This window comes from Marmota monax, unplaced genomic scaffold, assembly GCF_021218885.2.
Source record: "Marmota monax isolate L192 unplaced genomic scaffold, Marmota_monax_Labrador192_F-V1.1 WCK01_AAM20220418_F8-fsc00048, whole genome shotgun sequence".
Lineage (NCBI taxonomy): Eukaryota > Metazoa > Chordata > Mammalia > Rodentia > Sciuridae > Marmota > Marmota monax.
The window spans coordinates 8,752,025-8,775,435 of NW_026694895.1; the positions used below are offsets into that span (position 1 = coordinate 8,752,025).

The 23,411-nt window shown below is 40.0% G+C and overlaps 1 protein-coding gene across 6 annotated transcripts in view; it reads right to left on the reverse strand.

The window, feature by feature from the left end:
- The window catches only part of Lypd6b (LY6/PLAUR domain containing 6B), a 188,454-nt gene that overhangs the window by 117,677 nt on the left and 47,366 nt on the right, over positions 1 to 23,411 (reverse strand). The gene's annotated exons all lie outside the window — the stretch shown is intronic.

Genomic DNA, 23,411 nt, shown 5'->3' on the forward strand with positions numbered 1-23,411 from the left:
GAAGACAGCAGTGCATAGTGTCCACAAGACTTTCATGACTGACCTTTCCAGTAATGCACAGTTCCCATAACACTATCATCATCATCATTATCATCATTCATATGTTGCTACTTTTGAGCAACTGTTTACTTGCAAGAAACTGAAACTGGCAAGCATGATTGGTTGAATCCCAATTGAAGATGGAGATTGGCTCCATGTTTTGAGATCTGACTCAAAAATACTCCTATGAAAACAACTGGAGTTTTAAAGCTTCTATTGACACTTTTTAAAAAAATTTAAGGTTTTCCCCTTGGACCAGGAGAAAACATCTGATCTTTCATCTCTTTCACCTTCAGCACTAAAACATTCAGTTTGCTTCCTTCTCTCGATGGGACTTTTACCCGCCTCCACCAAAGAACCTCTCAATCAACAACTTGCTATCCTTTTCCACCTGCAGAAAATCCAAGGAAAAAAGAAAAGAAAAAGAAAAAAAAAAAAAAACTAAGAGGGGGAAAATAAAAATCAACCACCCAGGGATACAGAGAGGTTTAATTATTGCCTGGAAAGCAACACCCTTTCACAACATCTTTAGGACTGATTTTCATAATTACATACTGATTGAAACTGGGACTTGCAAAAGGGTAAACTCATTTCCATATTAATATTAACTAATGATTAACATGACTCAGGACCCAAGTTCAGGATCGGAAAGCATGGGCTAGGTGGAAATTAAAGAAATTAAACCCATCAGTGTAATTTGCTACCTGTTCTCTCAAATGATTTTTCATTCATTAACTAGCAAATGAACTTCCACTGGCTTTAGGGTAACTCACAAAAACAGGAATTCAGGCAGCTACCAGGGGGCCATGACAAACAAGACCTCTTCAGACTCACGGACTCCTTCCTCCCCTTTCTCCTCTCTCTGAGGCTCTCCTGCTTCTTTTACTGCTTTTATTTGTATTTTTATTTTTTTTTTGGCCCATTCTCTCTCTCTCTCCCTCCCTCCCTCCCTCATTCCCTCACTCTCTTCTGTCTCTGTCTCAGCATCTGCAAGTATGTCTCTGTATCTGTGTCTTTGTGTGTCTCAGTCCTGTCTCGTTCCCTCTCTCACCTTTCTCTTTCTTTACAACCAGCTCACCTCTCACCTTCTAGTCACACCTGCCTGCCTACCTTCACCTGTTTCAGAGCTCTTGCTCCGTCCTCTGCTCCCTCACATGACCTCATCCATTGCTGTGCCTCTCTCCCACCCCACAGAATCCAATGGCTTCAGCACCAAACACAGAGCAATAATTAACCAAACTAGCTAAGAGTCAATAATTTTTTTTTTTTTTTTGGTTCAGCCCAAGTGCATACAAATCATTAAGCATGGCTGTGCTTAACCAAGCTCCCATTTAGAAGGCGGGGAAAAAAAACAGCTAAACTCATGCAATAATTTTCACTGGGAATCAAATGGCTTCAGTTATACTCATCTATAGGAAAGTGTCACATTGTACTGAACACTACCCTTTTAAAAGGAAAACTGCCCTTTCAACTTTCACCTTTATCTTAATAAATCAGCTACGATTTTCAAGCCATACCCCTTTTTAAAAATTTTTAAATTTATTTTTTGTGCAATATACATAGTAGTGGTGTTCATTCCAGCATATTCATAAATGGCTATAACATGGGGTCTTCTCCATTTTAATTTCCAGTACTACTTTCTTCCCTTCACTCCTCCCTCCCCCTGATCCCCTCTTCTACTCTAATGGTCTTCCTTCTATTATTTATTTTTTAATTGATGCATTATATTTATATATAATTAGAATGCATTTTCATATATTCAATAAAAATAATAACTCAATCAATAAATGGACTTCATTCCCCAGTCCTTCCCTTTTCCCTTCCTTCCTTCTTCCCCTTTCTTCCTCACTTCTACTCTGCAGATCTATTTTTATGAATTCCCTTTTTTTTTTTTTTTTTAATTTTTTAGTTGTTGTCAGCCTTTATTTTATTTAATTTATTTTATATGTGGTGCTGAGAATCAAACCCAGTGCCTCACACATGCTAGGCAAGTGCTCTACCACTGAGCCACAACCCCAGCCCCGAAATCCTCTTATTTCTTTTTTAATTCTTTTTTTCTCTTTAGCTTCCACATATGAGAGAAAACATTTGACCCTTGGCTCTCTGAGTCTAGCTTATTTTACTTATCATCCAAGCTGTATTCCTCTAAAATAAAAATTCTTAGAAGATTTTAAAAATCACATAAGCTATCAACTCAAAGTGGATCCAAGTGGTCTCTAGGGCATTAGACTAGAGACCCTGCACCTACTAGAAGAAAACATAGGCCCAATCTCCATTATGTCAGTTAGGAATCAAATTCCTCAACAAGACTCTGAAAGCTCAAGAAGTAAAATCAAGGATCAATAAATGGGATGGTATCAAACTAAAAAGCTTCTTCACAGCAAAGGAAACAATGAAGAACATGAACAGAGAGCCCAGAGAATGGAAGAAAATCTTTACCACCTGCACCTCAGATAGAGCATTAATCTCCAGGGTATACAAAGAACTCAAGAAAAACTTAACACCAATAATAATAATAATAACAATAACCCAATCAATAAATGCGCAAAGTAACTGAACAGGTATTTCACAGAAGAATAAATATGAATGATCGACAAAAATATCAAAAAAAGTTCAACATCTTTAGCAATTAGAGAAATGCAAATTAAAATGACACTTATATTCCATCTTACTCCAGTTAGAATGGCAATTATCAAGAATACAAGGCTGGGGATATACCTCTGCCGGTAGAATGCTTGCCTTGCATACACAAGGCCCTAGGTTTAATCCCTAGCACCATTAAATAAATAAATATAAATATTTATAGAGAGAGTAACAATAAATGTTGGTGAGGATGTGAGGAAAAGATTCACTCATAAATTGCTGGTGGGACTGTAAATTGGTGCAACCACTCTGGAAAGCAGTACAGAGATTTCTCAGAAAACTTGGAGTGGAACCACCATTTGACCCAGTTATCCTACTCCTACTATTTACCCAAAGGACATAAAACCATCATACTACAATGATACATCTACATCAATGTTTATGTAGCTAAATACAGCTCAATTCACAATAGCCAAACTGTGAAACCAACCTAAGTGCCCTTCAACAGAATGGATAAAGAAAATATGGCATACATACACAATGGAATATTACTCAGCCATAAAGAAGAATGAAATTATGGCATTTGCCAGTAAATGGATGGAACTGGAGACTATCATGCTAAGTGAAATAAGCCAATCCCACAGAACCAAAGGCTGAATGTTCTCTCTGATATGTGGATACTGACACACAATAAGGGGAAGGAGAACAAAAGTTTATTGGATTAGACAAAGGGGAATGAAAGGAAGGGAGAGGATGAGAATAAGAAAGACAGTAGGGATCACAGGGGAGGGAAGATGGGGATCACAGGGGAGGGAAGATGGCGGCGAGGGGAGTGCATTACCCCCGTGTGCTGCTTCACTGTGTGGGAGTATGACAAGTCAGGACGGCTAAAGGATATCTTGTTAGGAATTTCCAGCAATAGTGGGGTGCGCCGGAACCTGGAGGAAGGATTTCCATCGCATGAGGATCGGCTACGGGGACTCAAACGCGAGAGGTTTGTCGCACGGAGGGTAACACTGCTTATTCAGCAAATCGCCCCGCGGCTAGAGTCTGCAAGGCGCGCTGGGATAGAGACGCAGGGTTACAGCGCTGCAGCTTCTGCCAGACGCGCAAGCACCGCACTCAGGGCTGAATTCTGGGTTCGAGACGGGGAAGGAAGCGGTCCATCTCGGTTCTCCACACCGGTCAGACCACAGAGGAGGCCAGCAGCCACCATGTTGGTAAACTGACGTCACCACACCTGTTTTTGACTGACCGCAGCTCATTCAGCCATAGAACAGGTAATTTCAGGCTGCAATTCGCCTGCGGCTTGCAGACAGATTGCTAGGGTTCAGCGCCTGGGGGCTTCTTAAAATCTGATCTTATCGGAGTGAACACCGAGCGCGGGGCGGCCGAGTTCCGGCTCCCGGAACCGTCCCGGAACCGCCCTGGCTCCGGGCTGCGGAGCCTGCGGAGGCTGCGTCTTGGACCCTGCTAATATCAGAGCAAACACGAAACACCAAGAAGCCGAATTCCAGCTCCCGGAACTGAGCCCGCGGGGACTGCTTCTTGGAGCTTACACTTATAGGAGCTTACACCGAGCACAGAGCGGCCGAGTTCCGGCTCCCGGAACCGTCCCGGAACCGCCCTGGCTCAGGGCTGCGGAGCCCGCGGAGGCTGCTTCTTGGACCCTGCTACTATCAGAGCATACACCAAGCACTAAGCGGCCGAATTCCGGCTCCCGGAACTGAGCCCGCGGGGGCTGCTTCTTGGAGCCTACACTTATAGGAGCTTACACCGAGCACGGAGCGGCCGAGTTCCGGCTCCCGGAACTTCCCTGGACCGGGGCTAGGAGCCCGCGGAAACTGTGTCTCGGTCCGGGTCCTGCTGAGGGCAGGTCAGGACTCACCCATTGCTTGGGTTGCCTGGCAAGGGGAACGAAATGCTGCCATTCGCATAGGATACCAACATGGCAGAGATCTGATGTCAGCAGAAAGCGGTGGAGGAGAGATCTTCATCAATACCAGCGGTGACATAAGCAGTTGGTCTCCTGGTAAGGGGGGTGAGGCTCAGTCACCCGAGTCTCCTCAATTTGTCCTCGAGCCAGAGGGAAGGAGCCGGGCCGCCGCCAGCCCCCGGAGCAGGCCCAGCGGCTCGCCAGCGTGGTGACCGCGTGACCCCAATTGGAGAGGGGGCGGAGCGGAGCCGCCACCCACACCCGCCAGGTGGGCAGACCCACGACCCAGTAGTACATGGGCGTGGTAGGAGGGGCAGGGCAGAGCCGCCCTTCGCGCTTGCAAGGTAAACAGACCTGTGACAGCCTGGCGGGTCAGGCCCAGTGGCCTGCCAGTGTGGTACACACGTCACCCCAACTCGAGTAGGGGCAGAGCAGATCCTTATCCCACGCCCGGATCAGGCCCTGCCGGTGTGGTGGTCACGTGACCCCAATTGGAGTGGGGGTGGAGCGGAACCGCCACCCGTGCCCGCAGGGTGAGCAGACCAGTGATCAACCTGCAGATCAGGCCCAGGGGTCCGCAGGCGTGGTAGGAGGGGCAGGGCAGATCCGCCGCCCGCGCCTTCAAGGTAGGCAGACCTACAACAGACCGGCGGATCAGGCCCAGGAGCCTGCTGGCGGGGTACAAACACCACCCTAATTGGAGTAGTGACAGAGCAGAGTCGCCTCCCTTGCCAGGAACAGACCCAGCATCCTGCAGGCGGGGTAGTCACGACACCCCAGTTGGAGTAGGGGCAAAGCAGAGCCTCCACTCGTGCCCGAAAGGTGGGCAGATCTGCGACCGACCAGCAGGTCAGGCCCAGTGGCCTGCTGGTACGACAGACACGTCACCCCAATTGGAGTAGGGGCAGAACAGAGCCGCCACCAGCTCCCAGAACAGGCCCAGTGACCTGCCGGCGTGGTAGCCACGACACCCCAATTGGAATAAGGAGAGAGCAGAGCCGCCGCCCGCACCTGCAGGAAAGATACGCAAGCAGTATGAAAAGACAAGGAAAGAAAGGACCACAAGCAATGCAGGTCAACGCAACTTTAGAAGAGGTAACAGCTGCAGCAGATGGAATGTCAGATAAAGAATTCAGGATATACATGCTTCAGATGATCTGGAGTATCAAGGAAGACATTAAACAGCAAAATCAGACAATGAAAGATCACTTCGACAACGAATTACGCAAACAAATCCAGGAAGCAAAGGATCAACTATACAGGGAGATAGAGGTTATAAAAAACAAGCAATCAGAAATCCTAGAAATGCAGGAAGCAATAAACCAACTTAAAAACTCAATGGAGAATACTACCAACAGAGTAGAACACTTAGAAGATAGAACATCAGACAATGAAGACAAAGTATTTCAACTGGAAAAGAACATAGACAGCTCAGCAAGACTGTTAAGAAACCATGAGCAGAACATCCAAGAAATATGGGATAACATTAAGAGACCAAACTTAAGAGTCATTGGGATACAGGAAGGTACAGAGCTCCAAACCAAAGGAATGAGCAGTCTATTCAATGAAATAATACAAGAAAACTTCCCAGACTTGAAGAATGAGACAGAATCCCAAATCCTAGAAGCCTACAGGACGCCGAATGTGCAAAATCATAAGAGATCCACACCTAGACACATTATAATGAAGATGCCCAACATACAGAATAAGGAGAGAATTTTAAAAGCTACAAGAGAAAGGAAGCAGATTACATTTAGGGGCAAGCCAATCAGGATAACAGCTGATCTTTCAACACAGACTCTGAAAGCTAGAAGATCCTGGAATAACATATTTCAAACACTGAAAGATAATGGGTTCCAACCAAGAATTGTGTATCCAGCGAAATTAAGCTTCAGGATGGAGAATGAAATTAAAACCTTCCACGATAAACAAAAGTTTAAAGAATTCGCAGCTAGAAAACCATCTCTTCAAAACATCCTAGCCAAAGTATTACAGGAAGAGGAAATGGAAAATAACAATGAAAACCAACAGTGGGAGGTAGGACAGTAAAGGGGGGGGGGGAAACAATCAAAGAGGAAAACAAACAATGTTTAGTAACAGAAATAAACAAATATGGCTGGAAGAACAACCCATATCTCAATAATAACCCTAAATGTTAATGGCTTAAACTCACCAATTAAGAGACACAGGCTAGTAGAATGGATCACAAAACAAGACCCAACAATATGCTGCCTACAGGAGACGCATTTGATAGGAAAAGACATACATAGGCTGAAGGTGAAAGGTTGGGAAAAATCATATCACTCATATGGACTTCGGAAACAAGCAGGCGTGTCCATACTCATATCAAATAAAATAGATTTCAAGCCAAAGTTAATCAAAAGAGATAAAGAGGGACACTACATACTGCTTAAGGGAACCATACACCAACAAGACATAACAATCATAAATATTTATGCCCCAAACAATGGTGCAGCTATGTTCGTCAAACAAACTCTTCTCAAGTTCAAGAGTCTAATAGACCACCACACCATAATCATGGGAGACTTCAACACACCTCTCTCGCCACTGGACAGATCTTCCAAACAAAAGTTGAATAAGGAAACTATAGAACTCAATAACACTATTAATAACCTAGACCTAATTGACATATATAGAGTATACCACCCAACATCAAGCAGTTACACTTTTTTCTCAGCAGCACATGGATCCTTCTCAAAAATAGATCATATATTATGTCACAGGGCAACTCTTAGACAATATAAAGGAGTAGAGATATTACCATGCATCTTATCTGATCATAATGGAATGAAACTGAAAATCAACGATAAAAGAAGGAAGGAAAAAGCATACATCAATTGGAGAATGAACAATAGGTTACTGAATGATCAATGGGTTATAGAAGACATCAAGGAGGAAATTAAAAAATTCTTAGAGATAAATGAAAACACAGACACAACATATCGGAATCTATGGGACACATTGAAAGCAGTTCTAAGAGGAAAATTCATTGCTTGGAGTTCATTCCTTAAAAAAAGAAAAAACCAACAAATAAATGATCTCATACTTCATCTCAAAATCCTTGAAAAAGAAGAGCAAAACAACAGCAAAAGAAGTAGAAGGCAAGAAATAATTAAAATCAGAGCTGAAATTAATGAAATCGAAACAAAAGAAACAATTGAAAAAATTGACAAAACTAAAAGTTGGTTCTTTGAAAAAATAAACAAGATCGACAGACCCTTAGCGATGCTAGTGAAGAGAAGAAGAGAGAGAACTCAAATTACTAGCGTACGGGATGAAAAAGGCAATATCACAACAGACACTTCAGAAATACAGAAGATAATCAAAAACTATTTTGAATCCTTATACTCCAATAAATTAGAAGATAGTGAAGGCATAGATAAATTTCTTAAGTCATATGATCTGCCCAGATTGAGTCAGGAGGATATAGAAAACCTAAACAGACCAATATCAATTGAGGAGATAGAAGAAACCATCAAAAGACTACCAACTAAGAAAAGCCCAGGTCCCGATGGGTATACAGCAGAATTTTACAAAACCTTTAAAGAAGAACTAATACCAATACTTTTCAAGCTACTTCAGGAAATAGAAAAGGAGGGAGAACTTCCAAATTCATTCTATGAGGCCAACATCACCCTGATACCTAAACCAGACAAAGACACTTCAAAGAAAGAAAACTACAGACCAATATCTCTAATGAACCTAGATGCAAAAATCCTCAATAAAATTCTGGCGAATCGGATACAAAAACATATCAAAAAAATTGTACACCATGATCAAGTAGGATTCATCCCTGGGATGCAAGGCTGGTTCAATATACGGAAATCAATAAATGTTATTCACCACATCAATAGACTTAAAAATAAGAACCATATGATCATCTCGATAGATGCGGAAAAAGCATTTGACAAAGTACAGCATCCCTTTATGTTCAAAACTCTAGAAAAACTAGGGATAACAGGAACATACCTCAAGATTGTAAAAGCAATCTATGCTAAGCCTCAGGCTAGCATTATGCTGAATGGAGAAAAACTGAAGGCATTCCCTCTAAAATCTGGAACAAGACAGGGATGCCCTCTCTCTCCACTTCTCTTCAACATAGTTCTCGAAACACTGGCCAGAGCAATTAGACAGACGAAAGAAATTAAAGGCATAAAAATAGGAAAAGAAGAAATTAAATTATCACTATTTGCAGATGATATGATTCTATATCTAGCAGACCCAAAAGGCTCTACAAAGAAACTATTAGAGCTAATAAATGAATTCAGCAAAGTGGCAGGATTTAAAATCAACACGCATAAATCAAAGGCATTCCTGTATATCAGCGACAAATCCTCTGAAATGGAAATGAGGACAACCACTCCATTCAAAATATCTTCAAAAAAAATAAAATACTTGGGAATCAACCTAACAAAAGAGGTGAAAGACTTATACAATGAAAACTACAGAACCCTAAAGAGAGAAATAGAAGAAGATCTTAGAAGATGGAAAAATATACCCTGTTCATGGATAGGCAGAACTAACATCATCAAAATGGCGATATTACCAAAAGTTCTCTATAGGTTTAATGCAATGCCAATCAAAATCCCAATGGCATTTCTTGTAGAAATAGAGAAAGCAATCATGAAATTCATATGGAAAAATAAAAGACCCAGAATAGCAAAAACAATGCTAAGCAAGAAGTGTGAATCAGGCGGTATAGCGATACCAGACTTCAAACTATACTACAGAGCAATAGTAACAAAAACAGCATGGTACTGGTACCAAAACAGGCGTGTGGACCAATGGTACAGAATAGAGGACACAGAAACCAATCCACAAAACTACAACTATCTTATATTTGATAAAGGGGCTAAAAGCATGCAATGGAGGAAGGATAGCATCTTCAACAAATGGTGCTGGGAAAACTGGAAATCCATATGCAACAAAATGAAACTGAATCCCTTTCTCTCGCCATGCACAAAAGTGAATTCAAAATGGATCAAGGAACTTGATATCAAATCAGAGACGCGCCGTCTGATAGAAGAAAAAGTTGGCTACGATCTACAGTCGGTGGGGTCGGGCTCCAAATTCCTCAATAGGACACCCATAGCACAAAAGTTAATAACTAGAATCAACAAATGGGACTTACTCAAACTAAGAAGTTTTTTCTCAGCAAAAGAAACAATAAGAGAGGTAAATAGGGAGCCTACATCCTGGGAACAAATCTTTACTCCTCACACTTCAGATAGAGCCCTAATATCCAGAGTATACAAAGAACTCAAAAAATTAGACAATAAGAGAACAAACAACCCAATCAACAAATGGGCCAAGGACCTGAACAGACACTTCACAGAGGAGGACATACAGTCAATCAACAAGTACATGAAAAAATGCTCAACATCTCTAGCTGTCAGAGAAATGCAAATCAAAACCACCCTAAGATACCATCTCACTCCAGTAAGATTGGCAGCCATTAGGAAGTCAAACAACAACAAGTGCTGGCGAGGATGTGGGGAAAAGGGTACACTTGTACATTGCTGGTGGGACTGCAGATTGGTGCAGCCAATTTGGAAAGCAGTATGGAGATTTCTTGGAAAGCTGGGAATGGAGCCACCATTTGACCCAGCTATTCCCCTTCTTGGTCTATTCCCTAAAGACCTAAAAAGAGCATGCTACAGGGACACTGCTACATCGATGTTCATAGCAGCACAGTTCACAATAGCAAGACTGTGGAACCAACCTAGATGCCCTTCAATATTCGAATGGATAAAAAAAATGTGGCATTTATACACAATGGAGTATTACTCTGCATTAAAAAATGACAAAATCATAGAATTTACAGGGAAATGGATGGCATTAGAGCAGATTATGCTAAGTGAAGCTAGCCAATCCCTAAAAAACAAATGCCAAATGTCTTCTTTGATATAAGGAAAGTAACTAAGAACAGAGTAGGGACGAAGAACAGGAGAAGAAGATTAACATTTAACAGGGATGAGAGGTGGGAGGGAAAGGGAGAGAGAAGGGAAATTGCACGGTAATGGAAGGAGACCCTCAGGGTTATACAGTGGAGGGGGTAGAGAGAGAGGAGGGGAGGGGAGGGGAGAGGTGGGGAGGGGGGAGGGTGGATGATGGGAAAGGCAGCGGAGCACAACAGACACTAGTATGGCAATTTGTAAATCAATGGATGTGTAACTGATGTGAATCTGCAATCTGTGTATGGGGTGAAGGTGGGAGTTCATAACCCACTAGAATCAAAGTGTGGAATATGATATGTCAAGAAATTTGTAATGTTTTGAACAACCCACAATAAAAAAAAAAAAAAAAAGAAAGACAGTAGAATAAATCAACATAACTTTCCAATGTTCATATATGAACACACAACCAGTGAAACTCCACATCATATACAACCACTAGAATGGGATCTTAATTAGAATAAGTTATACTCCACGTTATCTATGTCAAAATAAACTCTATTTTCATGTACATATAAAAAGAACAAATAAAAAATAAAAGATTCTTAAGAATTTTTTAAAAATCACACAAGCTAGAATAATTATATAAAAATAATTTATTATTTTGATGGCTATTTTTGGAGCTGCTTTACTTGACATCTGCCTTGTTCTTTTTAAAAACCCTTTGATAAGTGACAGAGCAGTGCCAAGCAGGCAAAGCAACCAAAACATGGTGATGGCTTTCGGCTCTCTCATTACAACCAAGTAGCAAGTTAGGTCTACCTATTGACAAGATAGGAAATGAAATTAAGGAATGCAAAGGGCACTCATCACCATATTTTTCTACAGATGTCTGTCTAGTTTAAAATATTTTTAAAGTCAAGTCTATTTTTGTTTGCTTCACAAAGAAGATTGCATCTGAGAGCTGATGAATGCTCTCAAGATCACCAGTCTTATGGGTAATGTGTTACTCTACAGTTCTAACACAACCTTACCCAGAACCTAATCCCCAAGAGGTTAGCTGGGGAGGTAAGTCTCCTTAGCAATCAGGAGGAGTACAGTCTCCTTACTAACTATTCATTTCCCCCAGACTGAGGTTCAGGATATTTTTCAGACAATCCTTTTGATATTTGGTTTAGCCAATCTAATCAGGATTTTTATATACAAAATGTTTTCCCAAGACTATGCCATGCCTTGGTTTTCCACATATCACATGGCTTTATTCAACTTTTCATTGTGGGAACTAGAATTCCAGTGTCAAAACTTCATGCAAATTTATTTAGTAAAATTGCATGTTGATATTCAAGGGTGCTTGAGCAATTAAAAAGGAAAAAAAAACAGTTTTACTTTATGTACTATTTAGAATGTCTAATAATATTTATTCATTCACACCAGGGACCAAAAATAACTAAATCAGTACAAAAAAATGAAATGGATAATTATTTTCTTATTTGCTGGACAAAGTCTTCTCATACATTATACATGTTTATTTTATCCAATTATGGCCCAAACACTTTACACAAACTGTAATATCAAAGAAACATTGATAAGAAATAAAAATTTAAGAAAACTCATTATAATTAGATTAAAACTGATATAAAAAGTAATTGATAAGAATCACAGATAAAGAGGCAAATACGTCACTAAACTAGTAGAAGAGATGAAAGTATAAGAAATAATTCGAAGTGACCACTTAAAAAGTGGAAAATATATTTTAATTATTTAAAGTGGAAAAAAATCAAAGCTCACAGCCAAGAGCTGAAGTAGTAAAACAAAATGCAGATTCATGATAAATGCAAGAAATGTAAAAGAAAATTCTGAGGGAAACAGAAAATCCCAAATTCTTTTTCATAGCCATGAGTGATGAAGAAAATGTGGTAGTAGAATGTACACATAGAAAGAGAGAAAAAAGAGACCCCGTCCTGTCCAGACAATGAATAGTGAACTGCGTGCAGCTCAAAATGTCAGAATTTGATCTTTAAAGGTTTGGTACATGAGCACTTAGAAAAAAATCAGAGCTCTTTGGACATCACCATGGGTCATCCCAGGAAAATGAATGTCGGTATACCCTACTTCCTTTCTGAATAGTGTTCCCAGCCTTATTAGTGGAAATGTTAGTGATATCTGAAAATTTATCATGAAGTCCCTTTAGACCAGAGCCTAATTCTTCCTCAGGCTTCTATTCCAACAGACCTGACTTACATGTGTGGAACAATCCAAACTGTATGTGGACCAAGCCAGCCTACGCCAAACATCTGCTTGAATCTTTGAGACCAGTTTCTGTCACCATGTGTCATATCCCCACTTCTTTGATCTCTGTCAAAAATATAAATCCATACCTACCCATTCCCAAACCTTCCCTATCCTTGCTTCTTTGGCAGTGTCTTTCTCTGCTCATTATGCCTCCAAACTTTCCACTATACCCTTTGGCAGCTTTGTTTCAGGTAAAACATCCCTGAAGCATCCATTGGTCTTCTTCAGAATACTGTTTCCAACTTCTGACTTCAGTTGAAGTTTGGCTCTCTCTAGAAATACTGCTTCTTCTCCTGCTGATGCCAACTTCTCTCTCCTCCAATCCTAAGATATGTGGACAGTTTGGCTTTCCGCGACAGAATCCTCAAGGTAGCAATGGCTTTGTAAGATAAGATAATGTATTTCTCCCTCACCTGCCTTCTGGAGTGGCTTCTGCCTCCTGGTACAAGAGGGCTGTCATTTCACAAGAGGGTACAAAAGGACTAAAGTTAGCAAGAAGAAAAAGGGCTTGCTTTTATCCTTAAGGAAGCTGTGTGTCAGTTGCATGCACCGCACCACATCCACTTATGTCCCATTGCCCAAAACTTAGTCACATGGCCACCACACCTTCTTGCAGGTAGTCTAGGAAATGCTTAGCTAAAAATCGCATTGATATTGTCAATATCGTGGACTCCCATTTGGAGTCTCTGGCTCAGAAGTAAATCTTTGACACTTGGGGCTGCTTCCAGAACTGCATGCCTTTCTTGGTTTTTACAGAGATTGCCTCATCATGTCCACTGAATCCCAAATCCTGTTGTCATCTAAGACACAATCCTATGGTATGTGCAGAGAGCCTACTCAGAGCTACAGCAGCACAACGACTTGATGTCCTCAAAGCCGAGACCTCCACTTCCCCTCCAGCTCTGCCATCTCCTCCTCACCCACAGGCTAGATCCTGTCACCACCCCTGACATTTTGGGCTTACCCCACACATACCACTAGTCCCAACTTCTTAACCTTCTTTTCTCATTCTCTACCTGTCACACATCACAACCTCTAACTACCTGATAGCTACATCTCTCCCAGTCCAGCAGCCTTCTGCCCTGTTCCACTCACTCTTTCTTCCCTTCCTCCTTTTTCCACCCAATCTGGACACCACAGTATGAACTATCTCCAGCAGCCCAAGTCCCCACGGAACCACAACTCACCTTACCAGCAAACCTCCATCCTGAATCAATTTTTTCTAAATCAGCAGGTCCTCAAAATTGGCTTAAATTTGTCATAGTGTTAAAAGTATCTTTTCATGCCACTTTCTCCTTTCCTAAACCACAGGCTATAACTTCTCTAGATTTTACCTGAAGAAGTGGCACAGTAATGTGACTCACAAGCAGCACCTCATAAACATTGATTGGTTCATGGGTGAGAAGATAAATAAATGAATTGATGAAAATAATGTAACCTGGACTTAAAATACCTACAAAGATTTGTACACATGTATCTGCTTAGAAAAAAAAAAGAGTGAATACAAATCACGATAAATATAAGCCCATGGGATGCTAGTGAAAGGTAGAGTTCATGACTTTATGTTTGGATTTGTCCCACTCAAAAGTAAGAATGAGGAGCTGGGGATGTAGCTCAGTAGTAGAACACTTGCCTATCAAGTGTGAGGCCCTAGGTTCATCTCCAGTACTGAAACAATAGTTGGGGAGCATGGGGACAGGAAAGATGATGGAATGAGATGGACATTGTTACCCTAAGTACACATATGACTGCATATATGGTGCGATGCCACATCATGTACAACCAGAGAATTGGAAAGTTGTGCTGCAGTTGTGTACAATGAATCCAAATGCATTCTTCTGTCATATATACCTAATTTTAATTAATTAATTAATTAATTAGTTTTAAAAAGAAGAAGAATGAGGACATAGTTGACAGGATTATTAAAAATACCAAAGACCTGAAACTTACAGTGAAATAAAGATGGTATTCCAGAAGTAAGATCCAGAGTCCTCAATAGACCAGAATAATAGCCCAAACCTTTAATCATTTTTTTTTTCTTGCCATACTGGATATTGAACCCGGGGCTTCGTACATGCTAGGCAACTTCTCTACCACTGAGCTACATCTCCAGCTCACCTTTAATCTTTGTATACATACATATATATACATTCCACATAAATAAACTTCATATTTCAGTATTTATATGTAATCTCTTTAGTCTTTTATATAATCTTTAGATATATAAATATATTTATTATATTTTTAAATACATATATAAATGTTTGTATTTATACATTCATATATTTAAGTTCTTTAGGTTCTTAGATCTGAAAGCCCAATTTCAGACATGGAAACAAAATGGAATAAACAAAATTATACACATGAAAATACATATATAAGTTTTTATTTCATTGCAAAGCTCAGTATCAAACAAGAGCTTCCTAAGAGCTAATGGCACTTTGTCCTACCTTAATAGACATATGGCATCAAAAACTGAGACATAATTTATTCCATGTTCAATTACACTTTGCATGTTTAGTGCAGGGCACCCACATATATTCAGAATAATCTGAATAAACCAGAACAAATTCCAAGAAAAATAACCTCACAAAACTCAAGAAAAAGATATGTGTATTAATCATTGCTATATCTGTCCCCACACTTAGCCCAGTGACATTGCCAAATACTCTATAGTTTAACACAACTCGTGGTTTCAAAATGATCAATGCTTGTCACAAAATAAACACTTTGTTGAAATATATTGAATCATGCAATAAATAAAGACAAACACTTATTGCTGTGCATCAAGTTTTTAAAGATTTAAGGCCCTTCCATTTTGCTTTATTGGGTCCCCTGTCTGAATTATCTCTCCTGGTGGCCTAAAAGCACTTGTTTAAGAATAGGGTATTCTTCTAAACTAACTAAAAGATATTATAGTATCTCAGTTTGTATAATTTTATAAGCAAAATTTAGCTAAGTCTGTTTTAATATGAACTATATTGCATGAAGGAACTAAGAGTATTGACAATATTTGCAAAGATGGTTTCCATTCCTAACAGTCTACGAATACTTCTGAGCCCCCAAAGAAGTTTACAATGAAAATGTATGATCCAGAAAGACTGATTCAGTCATATTACTTAAGTACACATTGCTTTCATTCTGCAATAAGTCATAAATCATGTGATTGTCTGGTCCACTGGAAATTATATCTGAACCATTCTTAGAAAAGCAGTCCACTTGCCAGAAAAACAATATAACTGCATGTATGTCCTTGTTACGTTAATGGCTTGGGCTTGACTTGGGCCCTGGAGAGGATAAATTCATATATTTCCAGGTACAAAGTCTTTTTTAAGGATATCACCTGTTATCAGCTATTTCCATTGCAGCACAGTACAACACATAGGAGCACATGGCAGAGGAGCCCTACTCACCTCGTAGTGGCCAGGAAGCAAGGAGAGAAACAAGAAGGGGCTGGGGTCCCAAAATCCCCTTCAAGGGTCCAACTTCATTGACCTACTTCTTCCATGAGGACTCACCTCCTAAAGATTCCAATACCTCTGAAGAGTGTCACAGGTTGGTGACTAAGCCTTTAAAATAGAGCCTTTGGGGGACATTTAAGATCCAAACTATAAGCCAATTATTTTGATTTTTTAAATGGATTTATTTTTCAATTCTTTTTATTGAGCCAGTTATGTTTTGAAATAAAACATTTTTAAAAGGCTAATAGCTACAGAGTGAGCAAGACTGCACAATTAAAACCAACCAGCAAACAAAAAACCAGGAAGTCGTTAATAGACAAAAGAAGCTCTCAGGAATTTACTTCCTCTATTTATCCAAAATGAATGCTTTTCATAAATCTCCTACCATCTGCACTGAAGCATAATATTTCTTAAACCATAAATAGAGTGTGATCATCCAAGAAAAAAATATATTAAGATCAGATGTAAGAATTTTAATTACTTCACAAATTCCAAGTAAAGTAACCTCACAAAATTCATTTGTTCATATCAAGCACATAAAGGTCTACAGGAAAAAATTATTAGATCAAAGAGCTGAGCTATGAGTTGCAGGAGATGACTGGCAAGTACTTGGCAGGCATGATATCAACCTTTTCTCCAGAACCTGTGCAGACACAGAGAAACCCAGCTCTTCCCACTACATATAGAAGCAGCCTCACCATCCTCAACACAAAATGGAAACTGGCCCTTTCCAGTCTGAAGTAAAATATATTAGCCAATCTAGAGTGGGACTCAATAAATGTCTATACTATAGAAGGTGAGTTAATTGCTGGGAATGTTCTCTATCCGTGTTTGTTAACACTTCATGCCAAATGGCTCTCCTGGAATTTAAAACAATGTTCATAGAATTTTGAATGTACACACAAGCACATTTAAAATATGCCAGGTTCTGTCTACATGCTTGGCACACATTCTATCTCTTAGTCTTCACTGCATTAGATGCTGGTATTATTACCATTTTGAGGCACAGGAAACTGAACCTTCAAGAAGTTAAGTAGCAGCCAGGCACGTGCCTGTAGTCCCAGCACTCAGGAGGCTGAAGTGGGAGGATCCCTTGAGTCCTGAAATTCAAGACCAGCCTGGGCAACAGAGCAAGAATCCCATCTCAAAAAACAAGGAGAAGAAAAAGTAGTTAAATACCTTCTCAAAAGATACCCAAGTAGAATTATGTGATAGCTCTCTCTAGTTCTCACTCAAAAACTGTGCTGTTAGACACTATGCTGAACTATCTCCAGAGCCCTTTGTTCTCAAAGGCTCAAATTACCTATATTATAAAACTACTTATCTTTAACAGAAGAATTTCACAAACTCCCTTGATCTTCATGTCTCTTAACCCTAATATGGTTACTCACTACTGTGAAAATCCCCTAAGTTGTCCACACCATAACCCTGTTTAACTATTGCACGTGGTTCCAACATGAAATCTCTTAACATTTGATCTAAATCTTACTAAATACTGTTGTATATAACCAGAAGAATTTCTTCTCCTAGATGACAAACTTTAAGGAGGATGTCAGGTGGTAGAGCATACAGAAATGATCATGTTCTTACACTGTTAAAACAGAATGGGTGCCACCAGCAAGAAGCACGAGATGAGGCAGTGTGACTGGGATTTGCCCATGAACATTAGAACTTTCCATGTAAATACTGGTCCAAAGAAGAAATCCCTAACCAAGCCAAAAAGACAAAAGTGTGCTCACACAGTTAAATTTTGAAACTAAAAAATAAAACATCTTCAAACAAAGGAACATTTATTATATTCATGTATTTGTTCATGTTACTCCTCCTATCAGCATAACCATACCCTGGGATAACCATACCCAGCCTACACTGAAAACAGAACACAAGTAACCATAATGATATATACCCAAGTAACCTTGGTCCTGAGCACTTTTTTTTAAAAAAAAAAAAAAAAAAAAAAGCTCTGAAAGAGTTATATGGTAAGCTGTTTTCTAGATGTCTTAGAAGGTTCTAGAAGCCACCCACCATCATAGAGAAGGAGTTGCTCAGGACACACCTAACACCCACAGAGAATACACCAATTCAAAAAGTGGAAGGTAGGGGACATGGGGTAGGGGAAAGCCAGGAGATAAAACAACCTGTTCTTAAGAAGGCTGAATGTGGGCGAGAGATGAGAGGGATAAGAAGTCAAAGCATTAAATTATTTATCTGCAAAGAGAGTTGTGGGATGACCATTACCACCTACCTAATGATGGTGCAGAATTGCCAGCCCTGCCAATAAAGAAGCAGTTTTTAAATTCCCTTTGCCCAAGAATCTCCAGAGGCCTATGTTTAAAATGCAAATTGATGGACTTTGTTTCCAAAGATTCTGATTCAGAAGATACAGTGTATCGCCCAGAGATGCATTTTTAAAAGCAATACATGTGATACAGATATGGTGGTACTAGGTTGAGAAGCTATGGAATTTCCCTGGGGCATAGGTCCTAATTCCACTAGCTGCCACCAAGTAACTACCCTAACTATCTGTGGTGAGACTCCACAAATCAGAAGGATTTACATAATCTGCTTGAGAGAGAAGTGTATTATAATCATTAACCTATGGTTGACTGACTTCTCCTTTCTCCACACACCTAAAACTCTAAAACACTACAGATGAAAAAGATAGCACTAGTTAAGTATTTTCTTTCTTGCTAAACTCAATTATTGTAGATCACATTTTAACCTTACTATTATTCTTTTTTCTGGTACTTTTTTGTTGCTTATCAGAACAATTTTTAGGAAGCTTGCTTTTAAGTCTAAGGTACTCATATATTTATGATTTTTAATATTCAAAATAAATGTTAGAAAGTCTCTCTATATCTCTTGTTAAAGGCTAAGTTGTATGTCCCAGAAACATATGTGCCAATGTTCTAATCCCTGTGTACTCCAGAATATGACTGTATTTGGAGATGGAGTCTTTATAGAGGTAATGAAGTTAAAACAAAGTCATTAGGGTAGACTTTAATCCAATCTGACCAGTGTCCTTATAAGGTAAGGAAATTTAGGAAAGCCAGTTATAGAAAGAAAATGATACAGAGAGAACATGACCGAACACAGGCCAAGGAGAGAGGTGGTGAACAGATCCTTCTTCACAGCCCTTACAAGAAACCAACCCAGCCAACACCTTGACTTCTGGCCTTCAGAACTATAAAAAAAAAATACATTTCCGTTGATTTAGCCGTCTGGTCTGTGGCTTTTGCTATAGCAGCTCTAGAACATCTCCCCAGACAGAAAGAGAAGCAATCCTATTTCATCTACACCTTCTTTAGGTCAGCATCTGACTGCTCTCTCCTTGTCCTGATTCTGAAGAGCGGCCAGGGTCACTCAGACATGACACCCAGGAGTTGACACTGAGAAAATGAAGGAAGGAAAGAAGCATCTACTTTTTTTATTTTTATTTATTGCTTTCCAATACTTGAAGCCAATGGCCCCAGCACTTCTCAATTTCCTGGGGCTCCCTTTCTCCTCCTGGGTCTGGAGGGCAGATGGGGTCTTGGAAGAAAGAAGTGCAATATTCACATATCCAAAAGCTGGCCCACTTTTCCTCTTGCTTTTCATATCAGGGAATAGTGGATGGTTGCTTTCATTTTCTAGATGTAGCCCACTCTGGTTTCATTATTAGGAATTGTGTACAGATACTGGTGAGCTGTTTCCACTGGACAGGTTCACACTGGGGAAGTGTTCTGAGTACAGGAATAGGGGAGCACATTCTAGAAAGGTGATTTTGGAAGAACATAGATCATGGTCCACCTTGGTCAGAACTCTTCACCAAAGGTACATCCATGTGTTGAAAAGGCCTCTGCCTGAGAACAGCTTCCTGGTAACATTCTTGAATTTGATGGAACTGCTTCTACCGGCCCTCTCTCCTGTTGCCTGCATTAACCAAGAGACTGTGATGGCCCAACTTCCCCTCACGGGCAATCCAGTCCCCACAGAGAAGTGGACTACACAGAGGAGGGACCTACCTCCCTGTCCCACTAGTCTGTGTTCATTCTTCTTCCATATCATTGGCAGAAAATTTGGAGAAAGGATAATGCTTAAAATCACAGAAGACTTTAGAAAAGTTACCTTAACATAAAAGAGTTCAGTGTTCTCTTTGCTAGAGCAAAATTCAGTAGCATGAAAGTATTTCCTGGGTTCTGCAACTATGTAACCGCTGACTCCCACAAAGCCAGTTCTTTTTTTATGTAATTTTTTTTATTTATATATGACAGCAGAATGCATTACAATTCTTATCACATATGTAGAGCACAATTTTTCATATCTCTGATTGTATACATAGTATATTCACACCAATTCATGTCTTCATACGTGTATTTTGGATAGTAATAATACAAAGTCAGTTCTTAAAGAGAACTGACCACCCACGTTCCCATTGGGGCAACTTCAAAAGATTTCTAAACATAACTAAACTTGAAACCTGTTGCTAAAAGTTAATAAATGTCTTTAAACAGTTCTACTCTTCACAAGTCCAACTTGTCAATTAACTAACTCAACTTCTTCAAAGGTCAAGTGAGAAAAAAATATATGGGAAAATAAATGCGCAATTCTGTTGAACCAACTCTTCCCATTCCAATGGGAAGCAGGGGCCAAAGTCTTCCCTTCATTTTTTCTTTGCTCAGGGTATGAGTAACTCTGTATAAGCTTTACCATCAACTCAGGGTAAAAAAAAAATAATTATAATAAGTTAAGTGGATGTGACACACCAAGAGGTCAGTGGTTACCCAGAGGCATTTTGAAAATGTATTTTCTAGCTCTGTCCACTGAACAGATCTAAAGTGACTCCATTAGCGTGGATCCCACTAGCATCCTGATCTGGGGTTCTAAATGCATTCTCCACAAAAAGGAACCAGGGCTTCTTGGAGTGATGCCTGATTCCAGAGCTGGGATGGGAAACATGGAAGATGAACAGGGGGCATCTGGTGATACCAGAAAACAAGGAACTAGTCATGGGGGGTTAACTTCAAGGACAAGTAGAGTGTCAAAAACAATAATGATCATAATTCATTAAAACATATTAAATAGAAATTGTGAATGCTAGTGAGACTCAGAAAAAAACATGAGCAAAGTTCTTTACAGAAGAATCCCTGCATCTCAATGCAGAAGAAATTAAAGAATTACAAAATCTCCATTGTGCAACTTCAGGGGAGTAACTGATTCAGGCAGGGATCAAAGAAAGCTTAAAAAGTGGGTTGAAAAATTGTTGGGAAACAACATATTTGTACTTTGCCAAATACCACCCCACAAACTCTTACTAACTGCAAAGGAAAAGTGTGTTTTCATGGTGGAAAGATCCAACAGTCGTCACCATCGGTCAACCGCTCAGCATCAGCACATTCTGAGAGATCAGGACCTTAGCCATCTGAAGTTCACAGCCTCACCTGTGAGGTGAAAGGTTTAGCCTGAGTCTGTTCTTGACTGTAAGCCTACTTTCCAATCTATGGGAAATATAGGATACATAAATGACACCTGAGGAAACCAACAAGAAACTCAAAATGGGGGGCATCCTCCAAGGAAACTAGCCTACACTTTCTAGAAAGTTTTTTTTTTTTTAAAAAAAAAAAAAAAGTGTGCAGGCTGTTACAGGTTAAAAGAGATTAAAGAGGCATGGCAACCACATGCAATGAATGAACCTAGTTTGCATTTCAGTATGGAAGAAAACAAACTTAAAAGACTTTTTTGAATGAACAGAGAAATTGGAAAATGCACTAGGTATTCAATGATAAAAAACAATCACTGTTAATTTTCTTAGGTGTAATATTATATAATGGTAATCTAGGGGAAATGGCCTAATTCTTAAGTAGATGCATTCTGTCACAGTTAAGGACGATATGATATGATGTCTGAAATTTAGAGAAAGAAAGAGAGAGAGAATGCTGTTTACTGGTGCAGCATCCAGGCATGGGATGCTTGATGCTCCCTCCTTTTTTAGTAACTGCTCTGCAGGTATGTATTCCCTACTGTGCCATTTTGTTCCTAATCAAAGATACTTTTTTCAGTGTCCTAGACTGTAGCCCTGAGACGTGTTTCAGTATTGGCTGCATTATGTGACAGCAGGAGCGTCAAAGCCATGTGCTGTCACTGAGTTTCCTGAACAGAGGCACAGCCAGGTGCAGCGGGGCAGTCAGGGAGAACTGTTCCACACCCTGAATTCCTTATTTCCTGAGGGCAATGGGGTAGAAAGGGAGGCCTGACTGATGGCTGTACCCAGCCAGGTTCAGCTGACAAGCTTCTCCGGCTGCCTTACTGCAGGATAATTATCAACCATACAATGAAAGTCTACCCAACTTGGGACCTCCACTGAGATATGAAAAGCCCCAAATAATTTCAAATAATAACAATGACAACCATAGTTCTTGAGGTCTCACCAAAAGACAGACAGACATACCCTAACTCGTGGATTTCCACATGGAGTTAATTTTTATCAGAGTATCATTAAGTACAATTATCAAGGACTAAACAAAATACATATGCACATAAAGGCAGAAATAATAATTTGCCATAGGGTTGACAAAGTGTGAGTTATCTTTGCTTGAAGATGCAAGAGTTCACATGGGGAAGGAGAGGCAGGTTCACTATTTCTTTCCTAAAAACCATTAATTCACACACCCCAAATTCTTGTGTGTCTAGGCATCCATAACCATTTATCATGAGAAAGAATCAAAATCCCAGCTTGCTTCCTGACATGGGTCCTGCCTACCATTGCAATCAAAGCAAGAGAAGTGAAGATATATGACCTCATCCAGCCAGTTCCTCCCAGGGCACCCCTAATTGGCCATGCGGCCACTACTCACATCTCTCTTTTCACACATTACTGTTAGAAAATTCAAAAGACTAGACCAGCTGTTTCTTTCCTCAAAGTTATTGCAGACAATTATTAGAGAGAAAAAAAAAAAACCTTCAATATCCTATGGAGATAGAATAAAGAGGGGCGGGGAAACCTTCCAACATCATATGTGTGAGAGCAGTGAATAAATTACATGAACAATTGAGGGGGAAAAAAAAGTAGCATTCAGAATGCTACTCCAATACTGAACTACACAATGACCATATAGAAGACAGAATTTTTCATTATAAAATAGGAAGGCTACCCTGGGATTCCATACAACAGTTGGAATGGATGAACCATCACTACAGGCAATAACA